Source organism: Haliotis rufescens, unplaced genomic scaffold (assembly GCF_023055435.1).
Source record: "Haliotis rufescens isolate VD_foot unplaced genomic scaffold, xgHalRufe1.0.p SCAF_7, whole genome shotgun sequence".
Lineage (NCBI taxonomy): Eukaryota > Metazoa > Mollusca > Gastropoda > Lepetellida > Haliotidae > Haliotis > Haliotis rufescens.
In genome coordinates this window covers 5,089,034-5,111,079 of record NW_025964361.1, presented here as the reverse complement: position 1 = coordinate 5,111,079, position 22,046 = coordinate 5,089,034, and the positions used below count along the sequence as shown (strand labels likewise).

At 40.9% G+C, this 22,046-nt stretch overlaps 1 protein-coding gene and 1 long non-coding RNA gene across 2 annotated transcripts in view; both read right to left on the bottom strand.

The window, feature by feature from the left end:
* LOC124149613 overlaps positions 1-10,895 on the bottom strand; it is a 29,929-nt gene extending 19,034 nt beyond the window's left edge. The window contains exons 1-2 of the mRNA XM_046521315.2: positions 10,766-10,895; positions 8,148-8,222 (exon numbers count right to left, since the gene is read on the bottom strand). The gene's annotated coding sequence lies outside the window, so the exon portion shown is untranslated. The remainder of the gene's footprint in view (positions 1-8,147; positions 8,223-10,765) is intronic.
* Positions 10,896-12,785: 1,890 nt separating this feature from the next.
* LOC125376265 lies at positions 12,786-14,517 on the bottom strand. The gene is made up of 4 exons (XR_007219123.1): positions 14,252-14,517; positions 13,839-13,963; positions 13,633-13,735; positions 12,786-13,415 (listed from the first exon to the last, which is right to left on the bottom strand). It is a non-coding gene; the product is annotated as an uncharacterized LOC125376265 (long non-coding RNA).
* Positions 14,518-22,046: the final 7,529 nt, after the last annotated feature.

Below are 22,046 nucleotides of genomic sequence, written 5' to 3'. Positions count from 1 at the left end.
TGCTGACTGCCAAACAGGGTAACAACAAGTACCATCTTTTAACATCTTTTGGTATGACGCAGTAAGGGATCTAACCCGGACCTTCCTCTCTCCGGGCAGACGTTAAACCACTAGACCACAGAGGCGGTCCAGTGGGCTTCAAGAATCTCACTGTACACAAAAGTGAAGCAAATATGAGGATTCCTGTCACCAAGGAAAAAACATATTTAATGCTATCAGTTATATCCTGTAGCGGTGCATTGCAAAGTCATTGTCACAAACAGGATTAACACACTGAGAAGTGACATGGCACACTTTCTTAGCCTTGATGAAAACCTTTCTTATCACACTGTTGAAGCAATAGCCCCCCAAGGTGTAGCACAACACTGTCTGGAAATTAGCGCTTCCAATTTCTGCCGTGTTGGCCGTCTCAACTGATGACGGGGTCCGGGGGCAGGGTCTGGCAATCCTGACATGGGGACCCTCGGACAGAAACTCCTGATAAAAGGATATATTTGTAGTAAGAAACAAACAATCACCTAGCCGGACTAATCACACAGTTTATACCGCCAGTACTCCGGACATTATTGATCTACAAACTCTAGTCCCTATGTGTACTCATTGTATCACAGGGATGTGTTGGAATAACAGAGCAGGGTGGTGTAAACATGGGGGTGGGTGGGTGGGCAGTGAGTGGGTGGTGGTGGTAGGGTGGATGTCTTGTGAGTCCATGGTGGAGTGACTAAAAGTGAGTGAGTGAGTGAGTAAACAGGTTGAGTGGGTTGATAGGGTGAGTGATTGATGGCCAAGTGAGTGAGTGAGTGAGTGAGTGTGTGAGTGTGTGAGTGAGTGAGTGAGATGTGTGAGAGTGGTTAGTGGTTGTATGGATGATTTGAGTGTGTGAGTGAGTGAGCTAGAGTTTGAGAAGGTGTGTGGTTGTGTGAGTGAGTGAGCTAGAGTTTGAGAAGGTGTGTAAGTGTGTGAGTGAGTGAGCTAGTGTGGAGTGAGTGAGTGGGCGAGCTAGTGTTTGAGAAGGTATGTGTGTGAGTGAGTGAGTGAGTGAGTGAGCGAGCGAGCAACTAATGTATGCATGCGCTTCAGCTGTGATGTAGGGAGCTGAACTAGATCTTTTCTTGTGAGTGCAATGAAATACACCAACCACAGCCATTACCCACACCCCTATTTGTCCAAGACAGCTGAAGTTCAGAAAAACTACAGATAATGAATATTATCACTCAGTAAATAAATCTAAGTGTACAGCATAGGAGACCATCAATTTTTGTAAGAGGAGAGACAGAAAAGTGTTCAAGTCATATTACGGCATGTGCGCTTGATGTGGGAGGAAACCCCAAAGTGGTGCAATTCATAAACTCATACCACTTTGGTGAAATACACGAGCATAGGCATGGTGCAGAGAAACCTAAAACTTAACCAGGGCAAACAGGGACTTGACCCCACGTTCATACTAATTCAAGCTCATTAAAATCAGATCTTGGTTCTCGCTATCGCTAAACAAAGATCTGAGGACATCCCATTACGGGTCACGTCAGAACGACCTTTCATCCAACCAATCAGAGCGTTGCTTACCAGATCATGAAAGTGACAGTCTGAATGTGTTTTCTAATCATGCAACCACATAATATTTAACACGAGGTATTCCGAACGACAGTTACGGTCTATATGATTATATCCATACAATCTAGGCCATCTATAAGCCATTACAGAATGTTCTTTTTATCAGTTTTGACATTTTTAATCGAGAATACGTCAAAATATGTTTCGAAGTGTAGTCGCCAGTTTGAAACTTGTGTCGTAAAGCTTGAGAAAGCTGCCTTCTGATTGGCTAATGTCGATTTCTTGTCAGGCATTTCATTGGTCGGTCAAATTTCGCGAAAGGTCGTTCTGACGTGACTCCTAATGGGATGTCCTCAGATCTTTGTTTAGCGGTAGCGAAAACTAAGATCTGATTTTAATGAGATTGATACTAATCATAGGTTTCTGGCATGCCTAATGGTAGACTGACATCTAGTCTCTGAAATGAACATATTTTACAGAAAAAAACAGTTGTTAAAAAATAGTAATAAAATGTAATAAAAAGGAGCCCAGAGACTCTCTTCATTTTCAGATACTGTAGTAATCTAGACTTGCCAAATACTATAGACTTGCACGGGCTGTATTGGATATATTTGTTTCCGGGTCTGTATGACAGACTAGTCTATGGGATGCACAGGGCATTGTAGTGACTGTGCCCCCAGTGACAGAGAAGAGCCAGAGAGTTGTACAAATATGGTATAATAATAGAGGTGATCTAACAATCCCAGGTACGTTTATAGCTTCATATCAGGAAGTGAGGGGCTTGATGCTCCCCACTGAGGGACAGATCTATTTCAGTTCAAGAACACTGACACACGTGTGTGACTCACTGCATAATCTCAACCTTGACAGTCATTCAGCAGTATGCAAAACACTTGTAGTTATATACAGTGCTACATGTACTGAATATTGATTTGTTTCGAGGGAGCATAGCTACCTATCAAGTTATATATTTTGTAGTCGTAGTCTTTATTCAAGTGTATTGTAGGCCATAGGCCCATGATACAAACGGTAAGTGTACAGTGGAAGTTCGAGGATCACATTTATGTATTTAACAATGATTGTCTACGATGCATGGCTTTAACAATAAACAAAGAAAGACTTTGTAAAGTTGCTCAATGGACAGATGACATCAGGATGTTGAACTTTTGCCTTGTTGGGAATTCATAATATTTTCTTGGTATAAATTCTGCCCTCAGAATCTGGTAACATTTGCATATTAGAATAAAATGGTACTCATCTTCAACATAATTGTATTTACATGCTTTGCAAACTCGTTCCACTCTAGGTTCCATTTTGTGTCTACCAGATTCGATCCGAAGATGATGGGAACTACACCGTAATCTAGCCAGAGCATGTCTAAATTTCTCCTGTGGTAACATAGTAATATATATTTCCAGGCAAAACGTTTGCTTATACAACGAATAGTTATATCATTTAGAGCTTTCTGAAAGAGTTGCATGCCAGTCTTGTTCATATGAAGATTTTAATCTACATAGAAATTCATTTATAAACATGGGGGTATTCGTAATACATTGGTGCTCCCACACAAGGCCAAAACCTGTCACCTGAATAATACTTCTAATTTTTGAATTTATATATTTCATCAATATTGTCATGTGTATGTGAATAAGATGGGTTTAACACTGTTTTGAGCACCAATCTCATTAAAATCAGATCTTAGTTCTCGCTACCGCTAAACAAAGATCTGAGGACATCCCATTAGGGGTCACATCAGAACGACATTACATCCGACCAATCAGAACGTCGCTTACCAGATCATGAAAGTGACAGTTGGAATGTGATTTCTAATCATGCAACCTCAAAAACTTTAACACGGCATAGTCCGAACGATAGTGACGGGATTAACGACCGACTCCATACAATCTCGACCATCTGTTAGCCATTCCAGAATGTTCTTTTGTTCAGGTTTCAAATTTTTAATCGAGAATTTGTCAAAATATGCTTTGAAGCATAGTCGCCAATTTGACATTAGTGCCGTAAAGCATGAGAAAGCTGCCTTCTGATTGGCTAACGTCGACTTCTTGTAAGTTATTCCATTGGTCAGTCAAAGTTACCCTGGTAGGCCTAGAAAAATAAAAGAATTGGTTCTCAGGCAATAGCTTTTGAAAATATAGTTTGGGTGGACGTTTTTTGTTTTGTTTTGTTGTTCAAAATTCCAGGTCAGAATAGGCCCCAGCAACCTATGCTGGTCAAAAGAAGCGACTTAAAGGATCAAGTGGTCAAGCTCAGTGACTTGCTTGATTGTGTGTCATTGTACTGTGACGGAAGTCCGGACTAGTACAAGAGGCCACATCCACACGAACATGCACTTCGCTATATAAGTGCAATAATTTTACACATGACATTAAATCCCAATAAACTACCTTCAGATTCATTCATTCAGGTTGTGTATGAACCCGTCAACTTGCACATCAAGTGTGTGTTACCATGGTTACATGACAAGACAAAGATGCAAGAGCTCATAAATGTATGAGAACATCAGGAAACAGGTATTGAATAACAAATTGTCAACTCAACTTTAATAAAAATAATTTAAACCCGACTGCACAAAGATTACATGTATAAATCATCCATTTGCGTGTGATCCGAGACACTTGAGCATATACGCCTACATTACGTAACAATCTGTGAATGCGATTAGCGTCTCGTTTTATATTTCTGTTTAGGGATTTGACCAAACTGAGCCAGAAGCCACAATCAGAAAATAACATAAAAAAGTTATAATATATATGATCTGCCCTATCATACCTCTCCATCCTTGACCATGTTGACGAATCCGAATAAAACAAAATTACAACTACAAAAATCATAAAAATTAGAGTAATTATTTACTTCTTAGAAAATAATTAACAGCGGTAGAAATTGACACAAGTCTAAAGTCATGATAGTCCTTACCAAGCTGCCCAAAAGTTAAGATGTCATAAGGCCTTGAAGAAATTTGCCAATTTTAAGGGTCTTGCTATATGTTATCATTATAAGGACTAGTGGACTAAAATTGTTAGTTTCTATCGCTGATTAATCAATGAAATATGCATTGTATGTAGTTGTGTTCTGCCCCTTCAATCCTCTTATAAGGAAAGGGGGCAGTCGGGTAGCCTAGTGGTTAAAGCGTTCGCTCGTCATGCTGAAGACCCGGGTTCGATTCCCGACATGGGTACAATGTGTGAAGCCCATTTCTGGTGTCCCCCGCCGTGATATTGCTGGAATATTGCTAAAAGCGGCGTAAAACCAAACTCACTCACTCACTCTTATAAGGAAAGCCTTCTCAGAAATAAATACATATATGTTACCATGGTTACTGTCAAAAGAGCGGGGTCGGTCGGATAGCCTGGTGGTTAAAGCGTTCTCTCGTCACGTCGAAGACCCGGGTTTGATTCCCGACATGGGTACAATGTGTGAAGCCCATTTCTGGTGTCCACCGCCATGATATTGCTGGAATGTAGCTAAATGTGGCGTAAAACCATACTCACTCACTCACTCAAAATAGTGAACGTCCAGCACTTTAGGCACTTTATTTGCTGCCTCGAAACTAACAGACCAACCAACTTTATCACACAATATAAATACAATGAGGCATACATTGGTTTGTGAAAACAACTATAAAACAAAAGTGTTTGGCCTAACATTGTGATTTATGGCAATAAACTAGAGTACAATCATGAACACAGACCTCCAAAATAACCTTTACTTTCTGGGAAACATGGCTTATGCTTCTAAACTTTTATTAGTATTTTGCATGTTATTGTTCAGAGCAACATCCTTGATCAGCTCGTATATCATATCTCTATTATGATACACAATTATATTTGCTGTGGAGCCAAATCCCACGAGAGCTTGGAAAAGACTGTCTCTCATTCATCATGCAGAGTTGCGTCCCTTGGGCACGCCAGAAATCTATGATTGTGGGTTCGAGTCCCAGCTAGCCCCGATTATGTTTCTAGGTTTGTCAGCACCATACCTGTGCTCGGGAGTTTCATCGAAGTGGTAAACGTCTGAGACCTGCATCACTTCGGGCTTTCCTCCCACATTAAGCTGACACACTGTGATATAACTGGAATACTGTTAAAAGCGGCGTTAAACCCAACTCACTCACTCACTCACTCATGAACTTGAAACAACAACCAATAAAATTGTCTCTTCTGTACAAAAGGTCGACTTAGAAAAACATAAAAAATTGCTTTACGTCTGAGTCAGCCTTTAATATTATTATCCACTCAGAGTGAGTATGGTTTTACCGCTTTTAGCTATATTCCAGAAACCTCATGGCGGGGGAACACCAGAAATGGGCTTCACACATTGTACCCATGTGGGGAATCAAACCCAGGCCTTCGGCGTGACGATCGAATGCTTTAACCACTAGACTACCCCACCGCCCCTTATCAATTCAGAAGACTGTTATCAATGAATGTTGGTGTTTGCTGTTTTCCTGAGTATCAGCAATGAGGACGGGAGTCGAAATGCTACATGGTGTTCTGGTTGTTTTGAGACGGCACACAAAAGTTGAGTCGAGTACTTGAGAAACCACAGCTTCTTTTAATCATGAAAAAACAGTGTAATTTGACTGGACGTATATCTTTCACTTCATGTCATTCAAAGGGAGCACAAAACTCTGTCATGTATGTTCCGGACGTGAACATCTTCCTGAGGCAAGAGAGTTCACTGACTATAAAAGTCCAGTTTCCACCCTTGCTGAACTAGGCTGGTATTATGGAGTTACATTTTAGCTGGACTAACGAGTCTATGCATAGTCCAATCAAAATCACGCAACTGAATCGAAATCCGGTTAGTAAACCTCAGTGCAGATTTCCGTCGATTGCAGGATTTACAAAGCACGTGCACCGCCAACTCGTGAACAGATATTTTCCAAATCTTTTCATGTTTTTAATCAAGGTGCTCGCGTGATTTGATGCATTTTGCGGTGTAAGACCTGTTTTATCACAATATAGATCTTGATTATCGATCAGATCGTCTTGACTGGACGCCGCCATTTTGTTTGAAGCAAATGCAAGTGAAACGAGAGGTGGAATCTGATTTGATTCCATAGGAGAGACATAGAAGGGGCATAACTCGTAATAGCACTGGTAGCACTACGATAGAGCCGAGGAATTCTAGCCTAGTTCGGCAAGGGTGGAAACTGGACTTTATAGTCAGTTAACTCTCTTTCCTCGGGAAGATGGGTAGTGAAGAGGTCCAGGGTACTTATCTGAACAGAATGAAGACTCTACTGAGTCGGATAAGTGAAGCGTGGATAACTAATTTGAGCCAAAAAATAAGTCTTTGTTTGTCAATTAAAAGATACTTTGTGAACATGTTTCTCCTTAACAGCCAAGTGTCAACTGAACATAAATATCATGATGAGTGAGTGAGTATGGTTTTACGCCGCTTTTAGCAATATTCCAGGAATATCACGACGGGGGACACCAGAAATGGGCTTCACACATTGTACCCATGTCGGGAATCGAACCCGTGTCTTCGGCATGACGAGCGAACGCTTTAACCACTAGGCTACCAGACCACCCCAATATCATGATGATATATAATCAAAACTAATCCTAAATTAGTAAATATCTTGTTACATCATTCTAGATTACTAAAAAACCACTGCAGATGAGTGAGTGAGTGAGTGAGTGTGGTTTTACGCCGCTATTAGCAATATTCCAGCAATATCACGGCGGGGGACACCAGAAATGGGCTTCACACATTGTACCAATGTCGGGAATCGAACCCGGGTCTTCGGCGTGACGAGCGAACGCTTTAACCACTAGGCTACCCGACCGCCCCCACTGCAGATGAAAACAATGGTGCTGCACCTGCAAGCCTGGCAGCAAAAGACTAGGGCTGGAATGATACGGAAGGCCATGATATGATACGTAGCTTGACACTCATCACGATACAACACGTAACACAATATGTCAGAACATGAACAATGAACTGAACATGTGCAAAGGTGTTTTTTAATTTGAAAAGAAAAATATAAAGTCACTTTCACCATGACACTCACTTCAGCCATCACTGACAATGGCACCTGACGAAGCCACTTCAGTCCCATCCAAGCTGTCAGGTTAATAAACAGCACACAGCTCATAAAGCAATATAGGGTTATTCTTTCAGGAAATAATATTTTTTTAATTTGAAGTTTACATGATGTACAGCTTTTTCATTGGACGAGAGGTCAGTCACCTGACCAAGAAATTGATGTCCATAGGCGTTTGAACGACACAATTTGACATTCATACGTATTTCTTGTGGCCCTGTTCTTGAAATGACGCAAGCTCCGACGCTCATACAGGTTGGCCCTCACTCTATGAAGGTTCTTACGCCATTGAACTCACACAAAGTTAAAGTCAGTTCTTAAATAAAACAATACATATTTTCAATCATCTTGTATCACAACACTTGCCAGTACCATGAATCACATCGAAGGTCACATCATGGTGCAAGTGTTTCAGGTTATCGTTTACCCTCACAGATGACATGAACAGAATGAAAGTGAAAGCACTGTAAGGGAGCACTGAAGAAGCTGAAAGGACATGAGTGATTTGTGAACTTACAGGGTCATATATAACTTTAATCAAGAGAGAGCAGCTGGGACACTTGGCTACGTCTTCCCCAGACTCCAGTTCCTCCTGAAACAGAGAACATCATTTCACTTACCATTGCTTACTGGGGTATACAACAATCTACTGTAAAACGTGAAATTAACGCGAGCGTGAATTAAATGCAAAAAATGTGAGTGGTCTTTGTTCGCATTATTAAACATCGCATTTATATCAACAATAAGACATTTTGGATAGCAGAAATACCAACTTAGACATACGCTGAAAACAAACAACTATGTATTCCACATCACTGTTTATTGAGCAGCACGTGTAACAAGTATATAAACAATGTCATTCAAACACTAGTTACATCCTGTGAATTGTCACTGCTGGGGTCAAGACAAGCGTTCTACTCCCTCATGTCATCACTTATCACACCTGCAAGTCCAGACAGACGCCACCCAACACGGTGTCTTTGCTCTTTGCCCCTGCATCAAAGGCCGACACAAGCCAGCATGCACGTATTGTTTTAGCTGAAGTACTCTACTCAGCGCTAAAAAGCGGTTGTATTTGGTGTGTGATTGGATTAATGTAAGGATTCTCCTGTAAACCTGACAGAGGACATTTTGTTCAGATATAAATCCACTGATGCATTTTTGGCTAGGGGCCAGCGGTTGCATTCTTTTGGAGACGCATTAATTTCACATTTTACAGTATTTTCAATGATTCTGTCATCAAAATATCACACTGTCCAGACCAGGGACTTATCATCATTTTAAACCAAGTTGGTTGCCCATGGGATAAACCCATTAACATTTGGTTCTGTGAATTATATGTGTAAATGTGTAAAGATACTTATCATGCTTAGTACATGTAGTGTGACTGCACGGTGTATCACTGTACTGCAATAGACATTTCAAACGATATGTACCGCAATAGACATTTCAAACAATATGTACCGCAATATTTTTTCGGTGTTTCGGTATAATGGATAAAAGAATATGACACAGTGTTATTATTTGTATCGTTTAACATAACATCTATTCATAAATTATGTTTCATTACGAAATTGATTGACAGAACAGCAGAAACGTGGAAGTGACTGCTCTCTCACATTGTTATCTCCCTTGTATCCATGACTACAAAATGGCGGCAACTGATCATGCTGATTAACATTTACTTCAGCATGTAGAAACTAAAATCTGCATGCAGCATTAGAAATTGGCACTAGTCCTAAAGTCCTTGCCAAACTGCCCAATAGTTAAGGTATCATAAGGACCAGAAGAAAATTGCATTTTTTAGGGTTTTGCTGTATGTTATCATTATAAGGACTAGTAGACAAAAACAGTTAGTTTCTGTCACTGTGCATGTACAATCAGTGTCATACACTTTAGCTCCCAATAAATCGCTTTACAGATACATGTACCTGTATCACAATATATTGCAATAAAGTTTTTTTGCCAATACCCGGCCCGATGCTAAGTTATACACCTATTTCAACATTGTATTTAATGATAACATATTATGTTCAATTTGATGATAACCTGAATAGAGATGTTATGAATTTCAATTTTGGAATTTTCCACCAACATTTGATGCAGAGTTGGGGCTGAATATCAGTTTCTGAGAATGGCTTGACAAATTAATCCCTGTAGACACATCACCGTCATCATTTTTCAATTCAATTGTCATGCTGTTATTGGGGCCAGCTAGATTTCATTTGGATCAGGATAAATGATCACTGGTCATAATCTGACAGCATTGTATTTAATTGTTTCCCAAATTTGTTGACACAGGTCTTCGGCGTGACGAGCGAACGCTTTAACCACAAGGCTACCTGACCCCCTCCCACCCACACACAAAATAAACTAAGCTGGAGGTAAAGGATTAAGGTATAGCTACGAACAAATGAGGGAAACAGCAGCTACCATTAAGGTTAAACATTAGTCCATTGATCAATGAGTGAGTGAGTGAGTTGTGTGTAACGCCGCTTTTAACAGTATTCCAGTTATATCACGGCGTGTTAGCTTAATGTGGGAGGAAAGCTCGAAGTGATGCAGGTCTTAGACGTTTACCCCTTCGGTGAAACCCACGAGCACGGGTATGGTGCTGACAAACCTAGAAACATAATCGGGCTGAACCGGGATTCGAGCCCACAATCATAGGTTTCTAGCATGCCCAAGGGACGCAACTCAGCACAGCGAATTGCGGCGCATTGATCAATGAATGTTGTTTCAGCGAATATTTATGATATTGCATAGTCAATAGATAATTGAAACCGGATCAGACAAATCAGAAGCTAACTGCATCAGTACATGAGAAATGACCAAAATAGAATTACAAAGAACATCACAACGCGATCACATACGTCTGTCACACACTGTAAGACTAACACTGCTAGACCCCATTTAGTCAAACATTTATATATTTTCATATATTCAGAAGCTAAACTCTATACACACACCAAATTCGTACCAATAGCAACACAAGATCAAAGATAGATGACCTATCTTTTCTCAATCGATGACATTAAAGAATTACCCAATATTACACGTATTTTCGTCATGCCAGCTATCACGAAATTAGAAGACAGATGTAAACATACATTGCAATGTAGTCATTTACCTTACTTATTTGAAACTTATCACCACAGGGACATGGGTAGTAATACGTTTCCGTTTCTTCGTCATATTCCATGTCCTCAATTTCGATTTCATCGTGATAAACAGACATTGTGTTCACTTATAATTAAAATCCTGAAATGTCAACAACACGTGCCCTCCATGACACCGGAAAATAGCAATGTGCTGTTTTGCGCATGCGTCAAAGGGAGTAATCATTTGTGTTAGTTGGTGTACCTATGGACAAACGTTCTCATGATTGATGTGCGTTGCCCTTGGGATCTAAAGGAGACCGTTTATATGTATAAACAATTGGTAATACATATATTTGAATATATATAAGTTACACGTCTTTGGGTGCAAGTTGCATTTTAAAAAGTAAAACCATTAACTCTTTTGATTGAGAATTTGAGTGGTGGCATGGTATGGTAAATGTTATTGTAAATGGCCCAATTGCCATTTGTAAATTGAGATTTCATATCGTTGTAGCAAAATCATTTCAAGCGATATAAGTCAGTTCAGGATTTGGTATCATACTACTATCATCATATATACTTTTATTACAGTGTTTACAACTGCGACCCCCTACTCTCTATCATAATAAATGGGTACGTCTTTCTTGCACATCATTAATTTGTTTGACGCAAAAGTCAAGCTACATTGCGGCGGCCTGTTACTAATCTAATCTGGACCAGATTATCCAGTGATTAATATTGTAAGCAACGATCGACCCACGTAGAGGGAAGATGGCTTAAACGAATTAAGATGTTCCCCTTCATCGAACTTGTATCCGTGTCATTAAAATACTTGAAACGCCGAGAAGATACGTACTGGACGGAAACAACTCTTTTAAAAAACAATCCGAAAACGCTTGTCTCGTTAAAGGTCCTCTGTCTTTCAGCATCGTTCGATAAATAAAAACAACAACATTTATCGAAGAGTTTCTACGACTGTGATTTATAATAAAAACCGCTATATATTTTGATATGATTTTGGTTTGAGTAAATATGCTATAATTGCCAATTAATCTATAATAAAACCGCGAAAAATATAGATAGGATAATCATCCCTGCCTTGAATAAATGACGGTGTATTGATCAAGGGTTTAGAGGTATGGTTACGTATATTCTTGTACTAAATGTACCCAGATAGAGTGCAAGCCATTATGTGAATACCAACACGGAATCATACGAACATTGTCTCACATTATTTGTTTTAGTAAATTAAATAATACAAAATATATATGAGCCGATAGAAGAACGTGATTCCTAAGAGTATGTGAAATGTGGGGCGCATATTTGAAAGGATAAAATAACCTATTACCAAGGTGGGTCTTTATAGTCTCCGCCGACTCACCCCTGATTGTACGGAGTCATTCTGCTGTCACGGGTATAATTTATGCCAGCCGGTCTCAGATGTACAAGATACGCAAAATCAACATCACTGTCCTCACTGAACATTTCCCCATTAAAACGGTCGTCTCGGGAAATAAACGTTCTCTGTCAACAAAGCGGCCTGTAGGACAAGATACTAATAAATTACACCTCTCTCTAGGTGAGGTGAGGTGAAATAGGGTTTAACGTCGCGTCCAAGATTATTGCACTTATATAGCGACGTGCGTGCACGTGTATGTGTGTGTATGTGGCTGCTTGTTCTAGTCCGGACTGATGCTGATTTATAGTGCTAGGTCACTGAGATACAATGCCGCAGTTTAACATGAATAGCTCACTCAGACACAGTATACTGACTCCGAGCCGACCAGTCCTTGTTTTAGCCCCTTAATGCCGAGCGCCAGACAGGGTAACAACAAGTGCCTTCTTTTAACGTCTTTTGGTATGACGCGGTCGGGGAGAGAACCCCGGACCTTCCGCTCTCCGGGCGGACGCTCTACCATTAGACCACGGAGGCGGTCCCTCTCTCTAGGGCAGAGATGACTACATGGAGAGACTATCGGAAATTGATGTTGAAGATGAGAGAGATTGTATATTAAACTTGGTGTTTGGGACAATGCAGCATCAACACTCTAAACCCAAGTGTTCCACTTCTGAACACTAGACAGAACACATGGATGTAACACTTTTAGAACGCGTCCATGTGTTCTGAAAATATTCTGAACGTTGATGTTCTCGACCCAGAACAGGAGTGTTCTACAAACATATTTAGAACGCTTCAACGTGTTCTGACGATGTAACGCTTTTAGAACGCCTGTAAAGTGTTCTGGACCGAGATTCAGAACACTACACGTTCTCGGACACGTACTTCCACATTACTGAAACGACAACTCATCGTGTGTGTCGAATACAATTTACCCGATGTTTTTCAAGGTGTAAGAATTTAAACCATACACCCATGCATATTCTCTGGCATAAAATCACACGGACGAAATTCTGAACTGCAACCATGAATTCTTTATTATATTTGTTTGGGATGATCATGGATATTCAAGTCACTTATGAGTCAGAGTTCTTCATGAAACATTACAAACTGTTGTGTAGCAAATTGAAGCATACTTCCATACTTAAGATAACTTAAGTTTCAAGCGCATGTACTTCGCAGATGTTTCTTGTGGGTAAATATCCCCAAAGGACGATGTTCGTAACAGCGACATGACCATCGCAGGCTTCAGGAAACTTCATGTCAAATATGACTCCCCAACATCCTACAACACAAAACATTTATTTGATCATAGTCATATAGTTATCAAACTCGTACATATTACATAGGACATTCTAACAAATGTTCGTTAGTAAACCCAAGATTACCGTGACATTTGTTTCATTATTTATAGGTTGCAAAATGTTTTGCCAAAAATGTCATTTGACTAACAAAGTTACCACTTACTTGGATAAAGGTTAGAGCAAAATATACACAAGTACCTTCTTATTTGATCTGCAAAACCTTGTGTCTTTTCCTCCTTTGTGTAGACGTGTGCCCTGTGCAATAATTTCCATGGATGGTACTGATTATCTGCAATGCACCCTGAAATAGAAACAACAAGACTGATTCTCTAAAATATTTCACATAAAATAGCCAAAAACATGTCCTGTGAAGGTTTAGTTCTTTTTGTTCATTACATACTTACACTACTCTCTGCTGATTTCGATGCATTGTCGATGCTTGCTGATCATGCCCTCGGATCCCAAATTAGATGTTCAGAGATTTGTTGCACGTAGCCCGCTTCGCACTTTCAGGCGATTCATATAGAACCTGAAATATTTTTCATTTTATTTGAACATCATTCAAATAAACGGAAACGTTCAAATAGTGACACTTGCAATTTGGATTGGAATTTCATCTCATAATTTATAAATAAAGCGTGTGGAACAATGGCAGAAATGACGGTCAAAATGGCGAGTAATATGTCGTCTGCTATGCGTTTTGTAAGGGGCCGGTTTTACTTCGTTGGGATCAGCATATGAATATATCGCCGAAATATTACATTATTTTAGGTACGTATTAAATATGAAACAAAAGTATTCCTAGATGGATACTTACCACAGACACCTCAGATCATAGGAAATTGTAGCGCCAAATACATGCGACGTCACGCCAGTTTCTCACATAACGGATGTGAATCACAGAGCATGGACAGCTTTGAATGCTTGTTAGAAAAACAGAACACCGATGTTCTATTAATGGAACACGTGTTCTCGCATATAACATTATAGAACACAGCAGAACACATGCGTTCTAGGAGAGAACGCAGGCGTTCAGCAAATAGACCGTATATGTTCCAGAGCACCCATTAAAGATCCAGCTAAAATTAGCCGTCAGAATGCCAGTGTTCTGATACACGTAAATGTCCCCAATGCAAGCAAGTTATTTCCATGTATTAGCAATGAGTTGTATTTCAGTAATGTTTCTTGTTGTATTTATTCAGGCTACATATGAGTTATTATTAACACAAAGTATGCCATGTTTATAAACTATTTATTATTCATCAAACTCAAAATATAACCCTTCTTATACACATTTTCTGTTTGACATACCAATCTACCAGCCTCTCTTCTTCTCAAAAATAAATATTCCGAAAACACAAATATGATGGTCGAATTTAAATTTGTCTAACAGCATTCAGCACATTAACTCTGCTAATGTGCATGGACTTCTCCCAGGAGCGAACACACGCGTTCTTCATCAGATCACAGGCGTTCAGCAATAGAACACGTGCTGCACGAATTAGAACATTCGTATTCTGTGGCAGAACGTATGGACGCGTCCAGTGTTCTATATTAGAACACATAGATTTAGAGTGAAGGTAATCTCCGCGTGCAACTGATGGGGATGTTCTTGACCTGGGTACCATCACTTTGTTTGTCGTTTTACGCCGCATTCAGCTTTAATCCAGCTCTATGACGGCGTTCTGTATATATTAGTCTGGACCAGACAATCCAGTGACTGAAACCGTGAGCATCGATCAACGCAATTGGGAAACGACTAAATGCATCAACCAAGTCAGCGAGCCTAACCACCCGATCCCGTTAGTCGCCTCTTACGACAAGCTTAGTCCCCTTTACGGCTAGCATGGGTTGCTGAAAACCTATTCTCTCCCCGCATCTTTACGGGTCTCTAAGCGATGTACGGAGGTTTGAGGTCGTAAGAAGACCTTTTTGGGGATTGGATTGTCTGGTGCTATTTGGGTGATTACTCGTAACGCGGTGGAGTAGAGACCAAGCGGCTCATGTTTTTACTCAATTATTTACAGGTCTCCGTGACGTGGCTGGAAGATCGCTGACTGCGGCGTTAAGTACCCATTCACTGTGTGATGTAAAATCTCACGGGGATTCCAGGTTAGAATAGAGCCTTAGCAAACTATGATAGTCGTAAGAGGCAACGGACCGCCTCCGTGGTCTAGTGGTAGAGCGTCCGCCCGGAGAGCGGAAGGCCCGGGGTTCGATCCCCGGCCGCGTCATACCAAAAGACGTTAAAAGATGGTACTTTTTGTTACCCTGTCTGGCGCTCGGCATTAAGGGGCTAAAACAAGGACTGGTCGGCTCGGAGTCAGTATACTCTGTCTGAGTGGGGTATTCATGTTAAACTGCGGCATTGTATCTCAGTGGGCTAGCACTATAAATCGGCATCAGTCCGGACTAGTACAAGCAGCCACACACCCACACACCCACATACAAACGTGCATGCACCTCGCTATATAAGTGCAATAATCTTGGTCGCGACGTTAAACCCAATTTCAGCTCACCGTACGAGGCAACTAAATGGATCAAGTTATCTGGCTCAGTGGCTTTGTGGACTGTGTCACCGTACTCCGACGTGGGTCATTGCTCATAATATCAATCACTGGTTTGCCTCGATTATTTACGAGTGCTGCGTCTTACAACAAACAAAACTAACTTAAACTGATTTATTTGCGAATCATGTGCTTACAACGCAGTGGCATGGTGACCTCACTACTCAATGTACAAAGTCATTTTGAAATATCAGGTTAATAAATTTCGCCATAAAACCATTATAGATAAAATGAAATGTGTATGCCTTTTTAATGAGGTGTTTTCGATGAAGAGAAGTATAAGACTATGTCTATGACGTCACATATGGGGATGACCTCGGTGCCTCACTCATCCCCTCAGTGTGAGTAAACATCAACAGAAGAACAAAGAGATTTTGATTTTGGCGAGGATGATATTTTATGAGTCTTCTAAGCCGAGCCGTCCACCAGTGTCCTAGACGAGCGTGACAACAAACACCACCTGTCGGTGCTACCGTGGTCTTGACCAAACAATGTCGTGGACTGGCTGGTGCTAAACAAAACTAATTTGGTGAAATCCTGTTATCCCGGGCGAAGGGATCTCCCCGACAAAGCCCCGTTCTAACGACTTGTACATATATTGAAATGTTGTACAGTAATAAATAGATATGGCCCTATTACTCCTTGAAACTACTACAACTGCCGCGACTGCTGTTGCTGCTGCTGCTGCTGCTACTACTACTACTACTACTACTACTGCTGCTACAGCTACTACATCAACTACTACTTTTGCTACTGCTTCAACAACAACTACTACTTATGCTGCTGCTGCTACTACTACAACTACTACTACTACTGCTGCTACTGCTTCAACAACAACAACTACCACTTATGCTGCTGCTGTTGCTACTGCTGCTGCTGCTACTACTACTACAACTACTACAACAACTACTACTACTGCTGCCACTTCTCCTACCACTAATGCTACTACAACTACTGCTACTGCTGCTACTTTGTTTGTTTGTTGTTATACACCACACTCAGCAATATTCCAGTTATATGACGGCGGTCTGTAAATAATCGAGTCTGGACCAGACAATCCAGTGACTGACATCATGAGCATCGATCCACGCAATTTGGATACGATGACGTGCATCAACCAAGTCAGCGAGCCTGGCCACCCGATCCCGTTATTCAACTCTTACGACAAGCATAGTCGCCTTTTAGGGCAAGCATAGTCGGGTTGCTGAAGACCTATTCCTATGCTTGCCGTGAAAGGCGACTATGCTTGTCGCAAGAGGTGTCTTTGCTTGTCGTAAGAGGCGACTATGCTTGTCGTAAGAGGCGACCAACTACTACTACTACTACTACTACTACTACTACTACTACTACTACCTGTGTTAATCCGTACCCCAGCCGTTATTTCTCAGTAAAGAGGCAACGATTCAAATATAGATATGTTTAGCGATTGAAAATGCATATACACAGAATGAATTCTAATAATCGATAACCGTGAATTAGTAGGTTAGTATGGTGCAGTGACGCCAACACGGGCAGCTGATCAAGAGCTGTTTACAGGAGCATTTGTTTGTGGCACCTCTCAAGTAGCGGCGGCTGATCCCCCGATGAGGGGGCAGCTGATAAACAAACAAGAGCGCTGATCCCCTTAGTCCCCCTGGACGCTGGTCAGAGGGGAATATGTGGGACGCAGACAAGGCCTGAACCATAAGGTACAGTGTCTGTTTCACTATACTGTCTTACCATTCTTCTCTGTTTAGAGTGTAGTGTTCCCCGTGCAGATTCAGCGTTAGCTTGAAGCTCTTGTAAAATCACTGACATGTAGGCTGGAGTGTCAACACATAATATATATAGCCGACATGTTAGTGATTTTACTAGAGCTTCAAGCTAATGCTGAGTTTGCACAGGGAACACTACATTCTAAACAGTATATATATTCCCTGTTCACATATGTAGCTATACGTTAGAAAGACCATGATTGTGTAAATGGAATACCCTGCAATTTGGACTGGTATCTAAGGCGTCCCTTGGACATGTTCGGTTGCGCTGATTTTTTTCCCAAGTGTGGTAAAGGTCTGAGACCTGCATGGATTCGATCAATTCGGGCTTTCCTCCCAGATCCAGCTGACACGCCGTTATATAACTTGAAAGATGTTAAACCCAATTCACTCACTCACTCGATTCGAGTCTCTCATGGATCGAAACCTTCTTGTTTATCAAATTTGGACATTAGTGAGTGAGTATGGTTTTACGTCGCTTTTAGCAATATTCCAGCAATATCACGGCGGGGGACACCAGAAATGGGCTTCACACATTATACCCATGTCGAGAATCGAACCCGGGTATTCGGCGTGACGAGTGAACGCTTTCATCACCAGGCTACCTGACCGCCCCTAATTTGGATTAAAAACACGAATATCACCTTAATTGCAAATTCACTTACGCAGATGGCTCATATCAAATCGTCAAGTCCTGGACTGGAAATAGTCTGTGAAGCATGGTCCATATTAAAGAGCTGCAGAAATAGTTGCCAGTCCTTCAGCTGTGATATCGGACGTTTGACACAGGACACTCCCTATATATTTAGCGGTTAAAAATAGACTGTGCTAAAACGGCTTTAGAAAGGAAGACTGGGAAACAAATATTAAACCAATTGGAAGTGGTTAAATAGCTTATCGACGCAATCAAGACATATCTTGTATAGGAAAGCTTTATCCAATCGAAAATGTCACGAAAAACACGCCCACCTTTGATCTTTCATTGATAATATCATGGGGACTACAATTAGCTGTAGCTCGTTTGTGTCATTTACATATAAATACATTCGTAATGACAAATATATCTAAGCTTGAAACATACTGCCAGGTTTCTCTAAAACTGGTTCACACACACGGTCCTAGGCTGTCTTACAGACCCTGATACAAATATATATCAAATACAGCCCATGCAAGTCTAGATCACTGCAGTATCAGGAAATGAAGAGAGTCACTGGGCTCCTTTTTATTATATTTTTATTAAGATAACTGAACAACTGTTGTTTTATGTACGATATGTTCATTTCAGAGACTAGATGTTAGTCTAACACGGTCCCAAAATTCATAAAGCGTGTCATCAGATTTTATTACTATACACCCACCGGTATTACTGTAAGCGAACACGTGTATGCAATGTCACGGCATATGAATTCATACATGGAATATATATACACGAGCATGTTCATAAGGGAAGCGCCCCCTCAGAGAGGGATGCGGTGTGTGAGCGTGCCCTTGTTTGTTTGAACAAAAGTGTAACCTAGGATATTTATGGACTAGCGAGTCTGACAATTTGAATACACGTGTTCATTTAAGGGCAAAGGGTTATTCCTGCTTGCGTTTCGAAATGATTTAAAATGTGAAATATGTTTCTTCGTAAACGACACTCGGGACTATTTACTAACCTGAATTTGTCTCATACATTTCAATCCACACAGAGGGGCGGTCGGGTAGGCCAGTGGTTCAAGCGTTCGCTCGTCACGTCGAAGACCCGGGTTCGATTCCCGACATGGGTAAAATGTGTGAAGCCCATTTCTGGTGTCCCCTGCCGTGATATTGCTGTAATATTGCTAAAAGCGGCGTAAAACCATATTCAGTCAGTCAGTCAATCCACACAGAGACACAGGTGGCCCAATGGTCTAAGGCTCGTTAGGCTGTCAGGGACTTAAGGGTTCCATTCCCCGATTCGTCCTGATTTTGTTTCTAGGTTTGTCAGCACCGTACCCGTAGGTTTCACCAAAGTGGTAAACGACTTGCGTTACTTTGGGCCTTGCTCCCACGTCAACTTGACACGTCGTGATTTTTCTGAAATATGTAGTGTTCAACGCGCGTTTAACCCAACTCACTCACACACTCAAATCAGATGGCGTTTTGTTGCGTTTTGTTTTGTTCAGACGCACACGCACAGGCACGCACACACGCACATACGCACGCACCTGTTTTAAATTGGAGACTTTGGAAGTTATTTATACATATTCTCATTTTAAAGGAGAACACTTTACGGAAGCCTTTGAGAGCCTTTTGTTTTTTTTATATTGAAATTTCAAGACACTAAGTTGAAATTTTAAGATGCTGTGTTTAAATTTCAAGATACTAAGTTTAAATTCAAGATACATACTATGTTGAAATTTCAAGATAATAAGATGAAATGTTTATGATTTCAACTTATTATCTTGAAATTTCAACTTATTATCTTGAAAGTTTTACTTATTAACTAGAAATGTCCACTTATTATCTTGAAATTTATATTCAGGGATGTTATGTTGAAATTTCAAGATTCAAAGTTAAAATTTCAAGATAAGAAGTTGATTTTTCAATTTTTCAATGTATTTATCTTGAAACTTCAACTTACTATCTTGAAATTTAATTAAACAAGTGGCCCTAAAAGGCTTCCGTACGACCTCGCTGCACGTTTTCGTGAAATATAAGTTTGGACGATGACCCTCCTTATCCGACTGATGTGTATGTTTATTTGGATTCGAACTCGTAGATTTCAGTTACGAAAATAGTTTGTATACGTGATGGGACCTCCTCAGTCACATTGATCAATGTTTTCCAAGCCTATCTGAACGAAACAATGCGTATTGTACGAAAACTTAGCAAAAGCAGCTTGGGAACTGACTTGTTTGTAAGATATGGCGTCATGTTTGAACGTGACGGTCTTCTGTTGTTGAGAAGATATGTCTTTCAGTGGTATCAGAGTCCCAGTGGCGTGTTGTTTGTTTCGTTGTCAGGACAAGGTGTTGTTGCCAGGGAGGGGCCCCTTCAGTTATTGTTGTCGAGCTGTTTTGATGTTAAGAGGCTGTGGCACAAAACGAACTTCAAAACAAATGATAAAATGGAGCCGTACTTGTTGAGTCATGAACGGTTTAACCTCATCTGACACATAGTTTGCGCCGATCTATGAATATCCAGTTTGAGAATACACCATTATTTTTTATATTAAAAAACGTTGGTTTAACCCGTTTCTTGAATTAATTTCTCCTTATTAATCACAAGTCCATGTTCCCACCTGCTTATGTACCGTGTAACCCCTACGGGCGATGAGACTCGCCTCTAGACCAGGGCGCCAGGAAGGTCGGATCAATTATTGAACATTGCTCTTTCGAAGTATATGTAAATCTACAGATTGACCAAATCTGTTGACTCACTCACGCTCCTGCTTCAAATATACGGGATATGAGTAGACATGATGTTATTATGAAGTACCTGTGTCAAGTGGCGTGCAGACCCTAGGCCCGGGTAAACAACTTCAGTGCGGAGGGCGGGTATGGACGCCAGTAATTGGTGCCGTCTCTACCCCAGCACCGCGGCCATGAGACACCGTGTTGATAGGGTGGGCGGCACGGTCGAGATTTGGGGAAGGGTGGGGTGAGGAACGGACGGAGGGTGACGTCAAATATCCTCGATTTGTGAATAAGGAGTGCAATTACGGAAACTGGACACCTGGTCGATTTGTTGCCCACACCTCCTATAAACAAATACCGTTATTATTGTCCTGTTCTCGTATATTTCCGTGGGCTGGGTCAGTGTGCACGGCATTAAGGATGGGGTGGTTTGTTTGGTCAGTTTTTGATTGTCAGTGTGATGGTGGGAGAGGGGTGGCCATGGAGGGTAGGGTGGGGTAAGGGTAAGTGTATGTGTCGGGTGTGTGTACAATCATAAACTTGGGCTGAATCTGATGCTGATTGTCGTCATTGTATCAGTACCGCTGTGGTTGTTTTGTATGCTTGTATTGACGTACATACCATCTACACCCCACACCTGATGCTTCTGTGGACACCGTCTTTGACAGCGTCACAGCGAATCGTGACAAATTCACAGAAGTCTACCCTTAATAGATATCCGTTCATTTGATCATGGATTTAAGGGCCAAAGATAACCTGGTCGTGATGAGGTGAAGAAATACAATGGAGCATTGGTTCCTATCGCCATTCAAACTGCTTTGAAAATAGAATTGAGTACATTTTCTGTTTTGTTGGTTTGTATGCTATGAAGATTATTGTACGTTTGTTTTCAAAAAAATATTGACCTTCAT